General features: G+C 34.3%; 1 protein-coding gene across 1 annotated transcript in view; it reads left to right on the top strand.

The window, feature by feature from the left end:
• UNC5D (unc-5 netrin receptor D) overlaps positions 1–17,177 on the top strand; it is a 385,851-nt gene that overhangs the window by 34,609 nt on the left and 334,065 nt on the right. The window lies entirely within an intron of this gene.

Here is a 17,177-nt window from a genome sequence, read left to right on the forward strand (position 1 = left end):
CAATTAAACAACTCCCTAAGAAAAAATCCCCAGGACCAGATGGATTTAATGTGAATTTTACCAAACATTTAAAAGAACAATTGCCTAATGCTATATAAATTATTTGATAAAATAGGGAATGAAGGAGTCCTACCAAATTCCTTCTATGACACAGACATGGTACTGATACCTAAACCAGGTAGGCTGAAACAGAGAAAGAAAATTATGACCAATCTCCCTAATGAATATTGATGCTAAAATCTTAAATAAGATATTAGCAAAAGACTACAGAAAATCATCTCCAAGATAATACACTATGATCAAGTAGGATTTATACCAGAATGCAGGGCTGGTTCAATATTAGGGAAAACTATCAACATAATTGGCCATGTTAATAACCAAATTAAAAAACCATATGATCATCTCAATAGATGCAGAAAAGCATTTGATAAAATCCAACATCCATTCCTATTAAAAACACTTGAGAGTATAGGAATAAATGGACTTTCCTTAAAATAATCAGCAGCATCTATTTAAAACCATCAGTAAGCATCATATGTAATGGAGACAAACTGCAAACCATTCCCAATAAGATCTGGAGGAAACAAGTTGCCCACTATCACCGTTACTATTTAATATTGTATTAGAAACGCTAGCTATAGCAATAAGAGCTGAGAAAGAGATTAAAGGAATAAGAATAGCAATGAGGAAACCAAATTTTCACTCTTTGCCGATGACATGATGGTTACTTAGAGAACCCCGAAGATTCTAAGCAAAAGTTATTAGAAATAATCCACAACTTTAGCAAAGTTGCTGGTTATAAAATAAACCCACATAAGTCATCAGCATTCTTATATATCACTAACAAAATCCAACAGTCAGAGTTACAAAAGAAATTCCATTTAAAGTAACTACTGATAATATAAAATATTTAGGAATCTATCTGCCAAGGGAAAATCAGAAACTTTATGAGCAAAACTACAGACCACTTTCTTCACACAAATTAAGTCTGATCTAACCAATTGAAAAATATTAAATGCTCTTGGATAGGGCGAGCAAATATAATAAAGATGACAATATTACCTAAACTAATCTATTTATTTAGCGCTATACCAATCAGACTCCAAAAACTATTTTAATGACCTAGAAAAATAACAACAAAGTTCATATGGAAAACAAAGGTCAAGAATTTCAAGGGAATTAATGAAAAAAAATCAAATGAAGGTGGCTTAGCTGTACCAGATCTAAAATTATATTATAGAGCAGCAGTTACCAAAACTATTTGGTATTGGCTAAGGAATAGATTAGTTGATCAGTGGAATAGATTAGGTTCAAGGGATAAAACAGTCAACAAATATAGCAACCTAGTCTTTGACAAACCCAAAGATCCCAGCTTTTGGGATAAGAACTTACTGTTTGATAAAAATTGCTGGGAAAATTGGAAACTAATATGGCAGAAACTAGGCATTGATCCATACTTAACGCTACACCAAGATAAGGTCAAATGGGTCTCATGACCTAGGCATAAAGAATGAAATTATTAATAAATTAGAGGAACATAGGATAGTTTACCTCAGACCTGTGGAAGGGGAAGGTCTTTATGACCAAGCAGAACTAGAGATCATTACTGATCACAAAATAGAAAATTTGATTATACAAACTGAAAAGTTTTTGTACAAACAAAACTAATGCAGACAAGATTAGAAGGGAAGCAATAAACTGGGAAAATATTTTTACAGTCAAAGGTTCTGATAAAGGCCTCATTTCCAAAATATATAGAGAATTAACTCTAATTTTAAAAATCAAGCTCATTCTCCAATTGAAAAATGGTCAAAGGATATGAACAGACAATTCTCAGATGAAGAAATTGAAACTATTTCTAGTCATATAAAAGATGCTCCAAGTCATTATTAATCAGAGAAATGCAAATTAAGACAACTCTAAGATACTACTACACACCTGTCAGATTGGCTAAAATGACAGGAAAAATAATGATGATTGTTGGAGGGGATGCGGGAAAACTGGGACATTGATGCATTGTTGGTGGAGTTGTGAACGAATCCAACCATTTTGGAGAGTAGTTTGGAACTATGCTCAAAAAGTTATCAAACTGTGCATACCCTTTGATCCAGCAGTGTTACTACTGGGATTATATCCCAAAGAGATTATAAAGAAGGGAAAGGGACCTGTATGTGCACGAATGTTTGTGGCAGCCCTTTTTGTAGTGGCTAAAAACTGGAAACTGAATGGATGTCCATCAGTTGGAGAATGGCTGAATAAATTGTGGTATATGAATATTATGGAATATTACTGTTCTGTAAGAAATGACCAACAGGATGATTTCAGAAAGGCCTTGGAGAGACTTACATGAACTGATGCTGAGTGAAATGAGCAGGACCAGGAGATCATTATATACTTCAACAACAATACTATATGATGACCAGTTCTGATGGACCAGGCCATCCTCAGCAACGAGATCAACCAAATCATTTCTAATGGAGCAGTAATGAACTGAACCAACTATGCCCAGAAAAAGAACTCTGGGAGATGACTAAAAACCATTACATTGAATTCCCAATCCCTATATTTATGCACACCTGCATTTTTGATTTCCTTCACAAGCTAATTGTACAATATTTCAGAGTCTGATTCTTTTTGTACAGCAAAATAACGTTTTGGTCAGGTATACTTATTGTGTATCTAATTTATATTTTAATATATTTAACATCTACTGGTCATCCTGCCATCTAGGGGAGAGGGTGGGGGGAGGTAAGAGGTGAAAAATTGGAACAAGAGGTTTGCCAATTGTTAATGCTGTAAAGTTACCCATGTATATATCCTGCAAATAAAAGGCTATTAAATTAAAAAAAAGAAAGAAAGAAAGAAAGAAAAAATGGTCATTTAATGAAACAGAGGATTTTAAAACATTTTTGGTAAAAAGACCAGAATTGAATTGAAAATCTGGTTTTCAAATACAGGATTTTGGAGAAGCATAAGGAAATAATCAAGGGAGTGATAGCATAAGGGACTTCACAAAGTGTATATTTACATTCCTTCATGGGAGGATGATACTTGTAATTCATTAGAACTTTCTCATTATTATGGCAGTTAAAAGGAGTATATACGGACATAGGGCAAAGTTGTGAATTGAAAATGAAGAGATAATATATTTTTTAAAAATGATGAAATTAAGGGTTGAGAGAGGAATGTCTGGGAAAAAGGGACAGGGAGAAGTGGAGTAGTACAAATAATCTGCTGTTAAAAAAAAAAAAAGAAGCAAGAAAAAGCTTTTACAATGGAAGGTTAAAAGGGAAGAGAGTCAAAGAGTGAACCTTATTCTCATCAGAATTGACTCAAAGAGGAAATAATATAGATACCCAATAGAGGTATAGAAATCTATTTTGCCCTGCAGAAAAATCGGAGGGGAATGGAATATGTAAAGGGGGGAAGGTGATAAAAGAAAGGGCTTACTGAGGAAAGGAATGGTCAGGAGCAAAATACTTTTGAGGAGGGAAAGGTTGAAAAGAGAGAGAGAGAATAAATATGAAAAAATACAGTTAGCAATAGTATTTTAAACAGAATTTTGAAGCAAGTTTCATTTTTCAAAAAAAAAGAGAGAACTGAATCAAACATATAAGTAAGAGCCATGCCCCAATTGATAAATGATCAAAAGATATGATATTGCCCAAATGACTATAAATCATGTATATCCTTTGACCTAACAATACCACTACTTGACATGAACATCAAAAGTGAATAAAAGGGAAAAGCAAAATGATCTATATGTGCAAAAAGTATTCATAGCAACTCTCTTCTCAGAGCAAAATAATTGAAAATTGAGGTGATGCCCATCAATTGGGGAATGACTCAAACTGCTATGTGGGTTTATATTATTATTCTATGGGAAATAGTGAGCAGGATGCTCTCAAGAGAATTAAAAAAAAAAAAAAAAGATCTGGAAAGTCCTCCAGGAACTGAAGCAAAGTAAAATGTACTGTATACAAAGTAATAACAATATTCCTGGATGACCAGGTGTGAATGACTTTGCAAAAATAGTACTATCATCCATAACTACTTGGAAGGTCTTATGAAAAATTCTATCCATACTCAGAGAAGAAACTGATTATGTCTGAATACAGAGTGAAGCATTCTCTCTTTTTCTCCTCTCTTTTTTTTAACCTAATTTTTCTTGAGGGATTTTATATTCTTTAGGATAGTATATCCATTTTTTAAGACAATTTGACTTTTATGGAAATGTTTTTGCCTAGCTTCACAAGTGATTTCTTAATTGTGGGTAGAGATAAGGAAGAGAATGTAGAATTCAAAAAATTTAAAAACAAATGTAAAAAAATTGTTTTAAATGTAACTGGGGAAAATATTAAATAAATAAATAAAACAAATACTATTTCAGAGTTTAGGATTTGTTCTTTTGAACAACAATAGAAACCCTAGTTCAAGCCCTGTCTTTGACAGAGACTATAATTTGAGGCAAGTGACTTAATTTCTCAGCACTTTCAGACTGTAAACTAAAGAGAATATACCACTGAAAGATATTTTATCCCAACAAAATCAAAAATGACATCCCCAAAGGCTTATTTTTATTGTATTTTAATTGTTTTGAAATGACTAATCAGCTTAGATTATAACGAGCTATTTGTAAAAAAGAAAAGTTAGACATCTCTCTTCCAGATATTCATATAGACTAGTTGTACCCAATCTGTTAGAATCTTCCCAGCTCATATTAGTGTGAACAGCCAGTTGTACATACTGTGTCTTGATCTCAACACATAATGACGTCATTTTGTTCTGATTTGAGAATGAAGGAATAATCAACCAACTTTTATGGAATTAAAATTTTAATTTAAAATTTCTGGTCATCCTGGATTTGGAATCATAAGACATAAAGTTGAATTCTGACTTTATTTTTTATCAGTCCTATGCTTCAATTATCATACTCCAAAACAGTGGCCCTGTGTGTAGAGAACTACCTTATTAATTCTAATTTTTACAATAAAACCATGTCATTGTCTTGATATCATTTATTATCACAATTTATTATATTTTTGCAAACAATATTATATTATTATTTTGAAGATGAACACTATTAATGAATATATATTGCAAGTCAAATAAAAAAAATTAGCTATTCACAAATTCAAAAAAGATAGGAATTATTGTTTAACATTGAACAGCAAAGTAATTATTTTGAACTTCCAATTTAAACCTTTTCTGTCTTTTTTATATTTCACTTATTCATCTAGTAAATTTTTTAAAGAACCTAATTAATCAGTAATGCATTAATAAATAGTACAAGTCATTGTAGATTTCACAAAAATATAAATGCTTTAAACTGCCTTCATGTAGTTTATATTCTAAATTACAAATATATGCAGACTGCTGAAGGCATGACACTATTTTATATTGCAGGATTTGGAAAGTGAATTGATTTTCCATAATAACCATTAGCAGGAGATAGGGCCAGAAACATCCATGAAGTATAGTCCCCTGTGTCAGCCTTTCTTGTCTTCTGTTTTTCCTTTAGTATGTCAAGCCACACTGTCATGGTAATTTGCTGCTTTCCTGGAAGCATCTCTGTGCTGATTAATTCTGCTCTCTTGTGTAAAAGAGACTGGTAAACTTAGGTTTAGTTCCTTGTTTTGGTACTTAATGTTGAACTTCTACTACTCCTGAGCTACATATGTTGAGTGATTATTATTCTGGGAGAAAATAAGACCATATTTACTAGAATGAGAATATGTGAAGATCTGCTTTTCTTTTTTTTTTTTTTTTTTTTTTGGAGGGGGAATAAAACACATTTTTATCTTCTCACTAAGCTAAAGCTGCATTAGTATTTTAATTTTAATTAATCATCTGCTTAGGAAATAGAAATATTTATTTTCTAATTACCCCCACTTAATTTACTATTATGTACAGTATGTTATCTTGAATACTTCTAAGTTCCCAAGGTGAAGGCAATTGAACTTCCTTAAAATGGCAACCCTGTGTGCACCAGAATAATAAATATTTAATAGAGACTGAGATTTTACTTCTCAGTACTTTCTAATTAATTTACTGAAGACAGTCCTTTTGGTGACTCTAAGACTTTGAAACTACATAAATATGACATTGGGATGACAGCAGCTAGAACCAAGTAGAAATATTTCCAGCACAAAATCAAAATGTTTTTGTTTTGAGCCTCATGTGTGTTGTTCATTCTAGATCCTCTTGAAAATGGATCTCCAAAAAAGAGAATTGTATTTCTCCTTACAACATTGTGGACTTTTTTGATCCTCAACTTAACCTCACATCTGGACACTTAGAGCAAATTTTCTTTGTAATTTTGACTAGACTCAACTTCTTACTATATACAATGTCCTACCAGAGGGTTAAAAAAAAGGGGGGGAATTTTTTTTTCATCTTTTCTTTAAGACCGAGTTATTCTATTTAAAGTCAACTGGTGGACCTGATGTCAATTAGGAGTGTTTGAATAATATTAGTATTTATTCCTCCTAACAATCCTATCATTTTACAAATGTGGCAGGAACAATATTAGATAGTAAATATTCTTTGCTAACTTTATACAGTTAACAATTACTAATAACAATAATACAGCTAAGCCATGGATAAATTCTCTGGGCTCTGGCTGTCACCCTGTTTTTGTTTTTGTTTATTTATTTTTTTACCAATTTGTGACTCAGCATAGAGAAAGTTAATGAAGGGGTAGATGATAAAATGTCATCCTCTTTTTCTGTAACTTGTAAACCGAGGACCTCAAAATCATAAGGAGTCTAAGAAAAAAACAAAACAAAACTCGTCCAATCCATGCTTGAGCATGTGTCCCTTTTGTAGCATCTCCAACAAGTGGTCACCTAAATTCCTGTTGAAGTACTTGAGTAATAGGGAATAGGTGAAATCTACTTCTGTCTGACTTCCTCCATTGCTTCAACTTCGGACCTTTGGGGCCTAGTTAATTTAAACCTAATGCCTCTTCAACATGATAAACTTTTCAAGTGTTTGAAAACAGCTTTGTCTTTCAAAATACTTTCTACTTCTTTAGTGAAAAACTCCCAATTTCTTCACCTAATCTTTTACATATCTGGTGTGGTTTCCATGCTATTCCATGCTCTTCTCTTTTTCTTATATGTGCTTCATATTTTCAGCATTGTCCCTAAATTTTATCACCCATAGTTAGACACAGTTTTCCAGACATGGCCTGATTGAAGCAAAGTATATCAAGACTAAAACTGCAATATTTTGTGTACTTTACTTTTTGCAGGACTTGGGATGTTATTGGTATACGTTGAAGGAATAGCCTTTTAATAGTAGAGTTCAGCATCTTTTCTCCTATTTTTATGGTCTTAGAAAATTACCTAAAAACACTGAGAAAACAAGGGACTTGCTGGAATCATAAAACTAGTATTTGTCAAAGGCAAGACTACAATCCACTTCTCCTCACTCAAAAGGCTGGCTCTCTATCTACTCTTCCATGCACCTTCTCAGGATCCTGAACAATGTTTTCATTAATGCAGCCTAATATGGCAATCAGTTTGAGAACTGATGAGCCCATTGATTCAAACCCAATTTTCAATCCCCTTACCCCTTGAGTTTTCCCCCACAAACTCTTGTCTATTTGGATTATTTAATCACCAGTCACCCCTGAGAATGTTCCAAGAATTGATATACATGGGTATTGGAAGAAGACATTTCAGACCAATTTCAAATACCTTTTAGTGCTCCTTACCAGGTGTATTTGGAAACCAGTTGGCAACAGTACTGGAAAAAATGATGTTACTGATGGTCTTTGTATAAGTGTGATAATGAGCTGTAGATAAAAGACTTGGGGGACAGCTGTTAGTAGGCACTGGGCTTGTGTTGGCATGGTAATGAATTTTAAATACCATTCCCGAATTTTTATGTCCCTCCTGCACAAGTGATAATCGTAAGCTAAGGCAGCCACCCTTGTATTCAAGTTGCCCAGAAAGAGCCCATTTAAAAAATATTTCTTTTTTTCTCTCTCCTCCTTTCTTCCTCCATTTTACATTTCTCTTCTTTTGAACATTGAAGCATATACATTAAATTCATTTTAAAATACTCTAACTTTTGGGCTCCCAATAGGATTAGGCCTGCTAAGAGTAACTAGCATTTTCTGTCTGATAAATAAGGGGATTACAGCAATAACTTCTGTCAGCATTTTTCTCATTTAAACAAATAAAGCTGACAAATGATGAAGTTCTGGGCTGCCCTGTTATGTTTAGTACATGCCGGGCAATTATTCATCTGCTGCCAACATTAGTCTATCTGCAACTAAACTATCCAACAGCACAGAAAGCTTATTAGCATATCAGGGACATAGACATCATTTTACATTCTGTAAGACTCCACTGTATAACAAAGGCTGATGGTTATAATTTGCACAATAATTTAAAGGGTTGGACTTTTCATGCTTATTAGAGTTATATGTTTTCAGGTACAATGCTGCTCTTACTTAGGGCATGTCATATTTTATTAGTCTAGAGTATAGGTTGCTTGGTGCCAATTTTTATGAATAGTTTTGCTTACTTCTCTGGAGATGCAAAAGTGAGCAGCTGTATTCCAAATTTCCACCTTATGCTTAAAGGAATTTCATTGGAAACAAACAAAAAGAAAACTTTCTTAAATTTTATTTTTAACATGTTGTATTTTCATGTGTATATATGTGAGTATAAAAAAGATGTGTAATGTTTTTTAATATCTTTTTTTTTCTTTTATGAGGCAATTAGGATTAAGTCCTCCTAACTCTAGGGCTGGTGCTCTAGCCACTGTACCATTTAACTGCCCTGATCTAGAATTTTTTTTTATCTTACACCCATGGCAACCTTTCCATGATTTAGCAAGTATTAGAAAATTGCTTGCGGTCAAAGAGGTTAAGGAAGTTGAGCAGGATCATAGAACTAATAATTATTGGAGGTTTGCTGTCAATTAATATGTTCTTAATTTCAAGTCCAATATTGTTGTATGCCAAGATGCCACAATTCCATCTTCATTAAATGAGTGTTTGTGTAAGAATTATCCTCTCCTAATTCACACTTTGATGCCTCCTAGTATAGTGTAGAGGTAGTCTTGGTCTTTTGTTAGATAATCAATCCCAGCAGGTCCTACCAACTCAAATGGCTCCAAGTAAGGGACCAGTAGTAGATTGTGTATCTGCTTGTTGTCTAAGGACCAGCCTAGTCACACTTAGAGAAATGTTACACAAGATTGACCTCAAAATACTATAGCATTTAGCAATTATCTAGGACAATCAACTATTCCCTCTTTATGATTCAATTCAATAATGACTTACTAATCATCTGCTATGTGTCAAGTATGATGCTGAAGATATACTGATAAAGACAAATACAAAAATGACTTTGCCCTCAAGGACCTTATATTCTTTTGTGGGGTGGGAAGGGGGGGGGGATATTTGTGGGAAAAATATGCAGTGAAAGGCTTAATACAAACTATATACAATGAAATTGGGGGGCAGGGATATGAGCATAACATGAATGGCTTTATAATAGAATGAAGAGAGCCCAGGGGAAGCATGATGTAGATTAGAAGAAAGAGTTGGGAGGGATAGAACTCAAATGAATGGGTATACTGTTTTTGTTTTTGTTTTGTTCTGTTGTTCGTTAAAGATATGCAATGATTTTAAACATATTTCCATATTAGTCATGTTGTGAAAGAAAAATCAGAATAAAAGGAGGAAAAAAAAAACATGAGAAACAAAACAAAGAGATGAAAATAGAATACTTTGATCTTCATTTAGTTATCTTTCTGGATGCAGATGGCATTTTCCATCCCAAATCTATTCATATTGTCTTGGATCACTGTATTTCTAAGAAGAGCTAAATCTATCATAGTTGATCATCATATAATCCTGCTATTACTCTGTACAATGTTCTTTTGGTTCTGCTCATTTCACTTGGTATCATGTCATGTAAGTCTTCCTAGGCCTTTCTGAAATCCACTGGTTTTTCATTTCTTATACTACAATAGCATTTCATTCCATCCATATGCCATAACTTATAAATCCATTCCCCAATTAATGGACAGCTACTCAATTTCCAATTCCTTGCTACCACAAAAAGAACCACTACAAACATTTTTGTACAGGTGGGTCCTTTTCCCTCTTTTATGATCTCTTTGGGATGTAGACCCAGTAGAGACACAGCTGGATGAAAGGGTATGCAGTTTTATAGCCTTTTGGAAATAGTTTGAAATTACTTTCCAAAATGGCTGGAGCAGTTCATGACTTTACCAACAATGCAGTAGTGTTGAATGGTTATATTATAATGGGGGGTGGTGATCAGAAAAGGAAACTTGGTTCTTGGAAGTTTATAAATTCAGACTAGCCAAGATACTAAGTGGAGCCACGGAAAAGTAGATTGTCATAGCTTTCAATGTTGTGATAGATGTTCCTAGAGATATTACAATCTCTACCCACCTAAATGAAAGTACAAATTCTTGAAACAATGGCAACTTAAATTGTATAATAAATAACACTTATTGCTTGACAAATACATTCCAAACTCATACTAACATTCAAGATCTTCTATGACCTGGTGACTACTTCCTCTTTTTTTTAGTTTATTTATTTTTAATACACATTGTTTTACGAATTATGTTGGGAAAGAAAAATCAAAACAAACTAGAAAAATTATGGGAGATATTTTTTTAAAAAAAAGAAAAAATAATGAACATAGCAAGTGCTGATTTACATTTAGTCTCCTTAGTTGCAGGTGGCATTTTCTGTCCAAAGTCTAATTAGGATTCCTTTGGATCACTGAACTACTGAGAAAACCCAAGTCTTTTATACTTTATCACACATTCTTGCTGTTATTGTGTACAATGTATTCCTCCTCGTTTTGCTTGTTTCTCTCAGCATCAGTTCATGTAAATCTTTCCAGGCCTTTCGATAATCAGGTTGTTCATCATTTTTTTGTAGAACACTAATATTCTATTACAGTCATGTACCACTTATTCAACCCTTCCCCAATTGATGGACATCCACTCCTTTTTCAATTCTTTGCTACCACAAAAAAAGCTGCTACAAACATTTTTGCACATGTAGGTCCTTTTCCCTGCTTTATGATTTCCTACAGACCTAGTAATGGCACTTCTAGGTCAAAGGGTATGCACAGTTTTATAGCCCTTTGGGCATAGTTTCAAATTGCTGTCCAAAATGGTTGGATCATTTCACATTAGTGTCCCAGTTTTCCCACATCCCCTCTAACTACTAAACATTATTATGCATTAGCAGATGTGTGTGTGTGTGTGTGTGTGTGTGTGTGTGTGTGTGTGTTTGTGTATGTCTGTGTAGTGTAGTGTTCTCTTCTCTAAAATATAATTGTTCTCTGGGAGCAGGTTTCTTGCGGGGCTTCTGGAGGCAGCCTTAGTTTCAGTTCAGTGTAATAATCACCTGCAATGCAGGTGTTAAAGTCCAAATCCTTTAGTCTTCTGGATCTTGTATTTCACAGTACAGTCTGCCATCACTTCTCTGTCTTCCTTCATTCTGCCCAACTGAATCCTGGCTTCTCCGTCTCCCAGAGTGCTCTTTGGCCCTGAGAGCTTCTTGCTTATATGCTGCACACTGAGTATACTCAAATCATTACATCACTATAAAACTATTATTTGTTGTAGGATTAAATCAACGCTAAATTAGATTTAACCATTGTCTCCTCAATTCCACTGACTTAGCACCTTTTAAGAATCCTAACATCTCTGTGTGTGTGTGTGTGTGTGTGTATGTATTAGCCAAAATTATATAAGAATTGTTGACTCTTAGAATTCCAAAAGAGCTTCAGAGGGTTTCTATATATACTTGAGTAGAAATCTTTTGTATGGCATCCTTAAGCAATGATTACCTACTTACACTTGTAGACAAGTATTGGCAGTGGGATAAATGAGGTTTTTAAAAATTTGTTTTTGTTGTTCGTATTCCATGGGTTATAGTAAAGATTAAATGATATAATGTATTTAAGAATTCTTTGCATACTTTAAAGCCTTCTACAGCAATTATTATTATTTTCACCTTTACCAAAGTGTCCTATACTTATTTTTTTTTCTTTTTGATTGAACATACAAAAACCCTGCCTTTTAAAAAAAAGTGTTTTTTTTCCTCCTAATGAAGCCCAATTCTCTTTTTAAATATGATGGAGACATTTGGCCAATAATAAATTATGCAGCTTGATTATCCAGAAGATTACCAAATAGAAGGCTAATTTGATAATACTGAAGAGTTCCCATTAATGAAGACAAGCTAAGTTAAGATTCAGCACGATGTTTTGCATGGAATAACAGTACAATTTGCTGTGCTTTAAAGAGAAGCTTAAATAAGTCAGAAAATAGTAAGGGGGGCAGGATGGATGTTATTATAAATACTACTTCAGATACCACTGGAAAGATCTTTTGACTGGACCACATTAAGTGTGCCTGATAATTGGTTGAAAGTTAAAGTTAATCTCAGGGTTTTGTCCCCCAGCATCTGTTAAACTGCCTGAGTGGAACACAGTATTACATTAGAACCAGAAAGCACATGAGGGTAGTTATGACCCTTAGAGTGGAGTTTTTTCCTGCTATTTATTGGAGAATTGGCTGACTTCTTAATGACTTCCAAAAGCAAAATGCCCAGCTGTTAATGATGCCTGAGATTAAGTGGCAGCCAATTTGGGAGATTCAGTTTTGGAAATTTCTTCCTGCTTTATAAACTTCATAAACCCGAAATTTTTCAAGATTGTGCTTTCATTCATTTCCTGCCAAAGAGAAATTAGTATCTTGGGAATGTGTAAGAAGAGAAGAAAATGACGAAAAATGAATGTGTTCCCTATTTTCAAATCGATAGTCTGCCTTTCCACTTATTCTCATGCTACCTAATTCAAACCAATACCGCTGCTCCCTAGGAAAAGCACAATTCACATTTTTGCAGCCCTGCTGGGGTAGTGTGGCACAAGTCAATCTCTCAAACTGGGTGCTTCACTCATCTAATGAGATCATTTTATATGATTTTTCTAGACCTTTATTCCTTGAAATAGACTCTCTTACCATTGGCATGAATTTAAGAGGGAGAGAGAAACCAGAAACAGCTGTGGGAGAAATAATGGCAACAGTAGTAATAATAATAAAAAATATTAATGGTAATTATGATGATAGATGTGATAAGAGAAAGTGAAGAAGTCTGACTTAGAGTCAGGAAGACCTGGGTTGAAGTCAGAGGACTGGGTTAGAATACTTGTACAATGACTTAATACCTGTGTGATTTGAAGGAACTGGCCAACCTCTCTCAGTATTTTCGGGGTTTATTTTATTTTATTTTTATTTATTTTTGGTTTCTGTTTTTGTTTTTCATCTTCAAAATGGGAAGGGAAGTGATTGAACAACTAACCTTTATGGGTTTTTTGAACTTTAAATAATTCTATCATCCTACCTGTGATGTATAAATGCTGTGTGACCATGGACTACTCAGCTTACTTCTTTGTCCCTTCAGGAAGCTCCAAAGAATATATTATTGTTCAATTGTAGGTCTGCATTTATGGAGAAAATTTCCCTACTAGGACCTTCCATTTACTAACAAAAACACAGATGAGACCTATCCTTTATTCTACTTATAATGATATGATAACTGAATATGAAATATTTTATTTTTTTAGAATTTATTTATTTAGTATTTTTGCCCAATTACTTTCAAAACAATTTTTACATCCTTTTTTTTAAGATTTGTGAGTTCTACATTCTCTTCCTTATCCCCACCCATAATTAAGAAACCACGTGTGAAATTATGAAAAACATTTTCATAAAAGTCAAGTTATAGGAAAAAAAAAACATAGATCTCCTTCCCTAATGAAAATAAATTCAAACAGTTTACATCCACTTCCTTCTCTGGGTATGGTTAGGATTTTTTATCATAAGTCCTTTAGTGTAGTCTTGGATTATTGTACTACTGAGAATAACAAAGTCATTTACAGATGGTCATCCCAAGAACATTGCTGTTATTTTGTATACAGTACATTTCACTTTGTTCATGAAGGACTTTCCATGTGTCCCCCCCATCCTCTCCACCCTGGGAATATCCTGCTCATCCTTTCCCAGAGAACAATAATATTTCTTCACACGTATATACTACAGTTTATTAAGCCATTCCCCAATTAATGGACATCCCCCGCAATTCCTAATTTTTTTGTGTGTGTGCTGAGAAGAGAGCTACTATGAATATATTTGTTACATATAGGTCATTTTTCTTTTTTTGTTATCTTGTTTTTTCCCCAAAAATCTTTTTTGGTATTCATGCCTAGTAGTGTTGTTGGGTCAAAGGATATGCATGAATTTACAGCCCTATGGGCACAGATCATATCTCTTGGTTACTTATCAATTGGGCTATGGATCTTGTTTTTTTTTTTTTTTTTCTTAATAAATTTGACTTAGTTCCCTCTGTTTGAGAAATGAGACTTTATCAGAGAAACTTGTTTCAATTTTGTTTTTTTATAATTCCTATTGTAATGCTGGAGAAACTGAGGCAAAATAGAGATTAGAGAATTTTTAATTTTTTATTTGGATTTCTGAGAGGAAAAGATTGTACTGGAGGCATGTTGCCCCCAGGACTGATGTCCAAAGCATCCAGCAGCCAATGTGAGTTCTTAATGACGTATATATGCATGTGACTCCAAGGTACCAGAGGGTAGACTGAGGCAGGGGTAGAGTCAGAGCACTGAGAGAGGGAACGAACTATCAATCTGGTTCTGACAGGGTGGGGTGAGGCACCAGGCATTCTGATAAATTGGGATCAAGAAGAACAATGACAGAATGGGGGAAGGCACTGGACATTCTTATAAATAGGAAAGGTCTGGGGTCATGATGTCTAAGATAGAAGGTCTTTCTCCTTATATGGATCATGATGATTAGGAGGGAGAGGTAGTGTTGCAGGATTGAGCAGAACAATTAGGAACTGAGGCAGAACAATTCAGGGAAACCAAGGCAGGACAATTTAGGGAAACTGAGGCAGAACAATTAAGGAAACTGAAGCAGGACAATAAAAGGGAACTATGGAACAACACTATTTTGAATTGCTTTCTCCCTATTTATTCTTTCTCTCTTTTCACTCTGTCTCTCCTCAAAAATATTTTGCTATGGACCATTCCCTCCTCCAAAATGCCCTTTTCTTTTTTATAAACCTCACTTCTGATATCACATCCTCCTCCTATTTTCCTGCAAGGTAAGATAGTTTCTATATCTCTATTGAATATTTATGTTATTTTCTATTTGAACCAATTCTGATGAAAGGTTCACTCATTTATCCTATTCTCTCCCTCTTCCCCTACACTGTAAAAACTTTTTCTTGCCTCTTATTATGGCAGATGTTTTGCACCATTTCACTTCTCTCTTTCCCTTTCTCACAGTACATCCATCTCTCACTTCTTAATTTTATCACTTTTTAAAAAAGATAATATCCTATCATATTCAACTCACACCTGGATCCTCTGTGTATATATTCATTCTAACTGCCAATAATAATGGCAGAGTTCTAGTGAGTTATAAGAATCATCCTCCCACGTAGTAATGTAAACAGATAAATCTTATGAAGTCCCTTATGACATCACTTTCCTAATTGCTTCCTTATGTTTCTCCAGAGACCTATATTGGAAAATCAAATTTTCCATTCAACTCTGGTCTTTGTTTGAAAATCCTGTTTTATTGAATGACCATCTTTTCCTCTGAAAGATTTTTCTCAGTTTTATTTTGTAGATGGTTCTTGGTTGCAATTCTAGCTCCATTGCACTTCAGAATAATATTCTAAGCCCTCAGGGCCCTAGTAAATCTTATATTATCCTGATTGTGACTCCATTCTACTTGAATTGTTTCTTTCTGGATACTTGCAATATTTCCTCCTTGACCTGAAAGTTCTGGAACTTGGCTATAATATTCCTGGAAGATTTCATTTGTTGATCTCTTTTAGGAGATGACTAGTGCATTCTTTCAATTTCCATTTTACTCTCCGATTCTAGTTATCAGGACAGTTTTCCTTAATAATTTCTTGAAAGATGATGTTCAGGCTCTTTTTTTTTTATCATGACTTTCCATTAGACCAATAATTTTTAAATTTTCTCTCTTGGATCTATTTTTCAGGTCAGTTATTTTTCCAATGAGCTATTTCACATTTTTTCTATTTTTTTTTTTTTTTTGGTTTTGCTTTATTGTATCTTGATTTCTCCTGACATCATTAGCTTCCATTTGCTCAGTTCTATTTTTTAAAGAATTATTTTCCTCAGTGACCTTTTGTAACACCTTTCCCAATTGGCCAATTTTGGTTTTTAAGGCATTCTTCCTTTCATTAGTTCTCTGCAATTTTTTTGTACCTCTCCCAATTCTTTCCCTATTTTTCCCTCTATTTCTCTTACTTGATTTTCAAAATCCCTTGTGAGCTCTTCTACAGCCCGAGCCCAGTCCTTTTTTTTCTTGTAAGCTTTGGATATAGTAGCTTTGACTTTGTTTTCATCTTCTTTCTAAGTGTGTGTTTTAATCTTTCTTGTCACCTTAATAACTTTCAATGGATAAGAAATTTTCTTTTGCTTTTTGCTCATTTTCCTAGTCTGTTACTCAGCTTTAAACTCTTTGTTAAAGTACAGCTCTGTTTTCAGGGTAGAGGGTGCACTGTCCCAAGCTTCAGTGGTTTTATGCAGTTGTTTTCAGAAATCCTTCTAGGAATCACTCATTTCTGTCCTGGAGCTATTAGGTGTGTCCCTGCCCCACTGTAGCTATGAGATCTATTGTACTAGTCAGGTCTGGGGCTCTGCTGATTGGAGTTGAGCTGAGACTACACACCAGACTCCCCCCTGATTGCCACAGACTCTCTCTGCTGACCTTCCAAGTCCTCCTTGGCGTCCCTGCACTAAGCCACCAGTCATGCTGCTCAGGGCCAGGATTGGGGCTGGGTCCTGGGGTGTACTGGAGCACTGGAACTGTATGTTGGATTCCCACCCTGATGTCACAAATCATTCTGCACAAATGACATCTTCCAGGAATATTATAGCCAAGTTCCAGAACTTTCAGGTCAAGGAGGAAATATTGCAAATATCACAAAGTTTATAAATTGCCTTCAGATGGAAAATGTTCTATTCCATTTTTGGGGTGTTCTAATGCTCTAAAATTTGTTTAGAATCATTATTTAATAAAATTTGGAGCAGGTT

This window comes from Sarcophilus harrisii, chromosome 2 (assembly GCF_902635505.1).
Source record: "Sarcophilus harrisii chromosome 2, mSarHar1.11, whole genome shotgun sequence".
NCBI lineage: Eukaryota > Metazoa > Chordata > Mammalia > Dasyuromorphia > Dasyuridae > Sarcophilus > Sarcophilus harrisii.